The 1394-nt window shown below is 41.5% G+C and overlaps 1 non-coding gene across 1 annotated transcript; it reads right to left on the bottom strand.

The window, feature by feature from the left end:
* Nucleotides 1–376: 376 nt before the first annotated feature.
* On the bottom strand, nucleotides 377–480 carry LOC129035935 (U6 spliceosomal RNA). Its single transcript, XR_008502419.1, has one exon. It is a non-coding gene; the product is annotated as a U6 spliceosomal RNA (small nuclear RNA).
* Nucleotides 481–1394: the final 914 nt, after the last annotated feature.

Raw genomic sequence — 1394 nt, 5'->3', positions numbered from 1 at the left:
CCCAGCCTAGCACCAAGAGTTGCCTAGGAATTGCAGTCCTTGGGTCTTAGACTGCCTTGCAAGCTTACCTAAAATCCCGGAGCAGTTTGGCCCACAGTGGTGAGGCTTGCCAAATAACTCAAGTTTTAACTGTTAGTATAGGCAATTCCCCTCTGGCTGGCTATGATCCACATGCTCCCTCCATGTGCAGGCGCTGGCTAAGCCCAGCATTGCTTTACTCTCCACTGTGATCTTGCAGCATTGAGTTAAATGTAAAGTCACCCTGTTGCTGCCCTCTCCCTCCTCAAAGTGCAAAGATTATCTCTCCATACTATACAACTGCTGACAGGAAATGGGACATGTATGGCCTCAGGGACTCAAGACTGTCTCTCCTACCCTCTTCATAGGACACTTCACAAATTTGTGTGTCATCCTTGCAGAAGAGCCATGCTAATCTCTGTATCATTCTAATTTTAGTGTATGTGCTACGCTAATATGCATTAGCACTCATATTTATTGTATTCCAGGTATATAATGTCACCAGGGCCAGCCCTACATTGTTGGTAGGAATGTAGAATGCTCTTATACTCTAGGAGAGTATACTTCCAGTAGGGACAAGTTTGCCACATAAATTATAAGTCAGATCAGAAAACATTTTACTGCAGATTTTCCATTTGGTATGGCCAGGATTCTTAATAAGGTAGCATAGCCCTTGTATGTTCTAGTGATAGAATACCAAGTTGAGAGGTACAAAACTCATCTCTACCCCTGTCCTCTCTACTTTAGAGGGGTGTGTGTGTTCTGTTCTTGTTCTTTCCCATATTCCTTTACTACTCTTGGGGAAGGATTATCACGGGTATGTTCCTGATTAGTTCCTCCCAACTAATCTCATCTGCATTATTCCTAAGTGAAAATCCCCTCTGGCTTTTACTATGCCTTGTTGAGGAGGCATCCACATGGTGTGAATGATCTGGTGTACTGATGTTTTATTATTTTTTAATTTATTTCTAGTGTGTCTTTCTGCATGGAAGAGCTGGAAAACAGAACACTAATTCCTTGAATCTCTAAGATAGGGGACTAAATGTGATTCATGTTCACCACTCAAATGCACTTGCATAAGATTTGAAAGAAAGAAGTGAGGTACAGGTCATTCTTCTGGTTCTGCTGGCAAACGCTATCCTGAATACCCAATTTGGTGGTTGTGTCCTGATCATGGGGTGGTGGCTGTCAAGTTTTGCAGATAGGTTTCCGATTATAGAGCAGCAATTTTATTCATAGCTCAGTGTGGTTTTCAGTCATATCTGAAAACTTAGTTTGGCATTTGTTTATTCAGCTTCCTAACGACTCTGGTAGTTATCTAATGTAAAAAAAAAAGTTTTTGCTTACCTAGAGTGGATACATTATTTACCACTGGA

This window comes from Pongo pygmaeus, chromosome 3, assembly GCF_028885625.2.
Source record: "Pongo pygmaeus isolate AG05252 chromosome 3, NHGRI_mPonPyg2-v2.0_pri, whole genome shotgun sequence".
NCBI lineage: Eukaryota > Metazoa > Chordata > Mammalia > Primates > Hominidae > Pongo > Pongo pygmaeus.
This window is presented reverse-complemented; position numbering and strand designations above follow the sequence as displayed.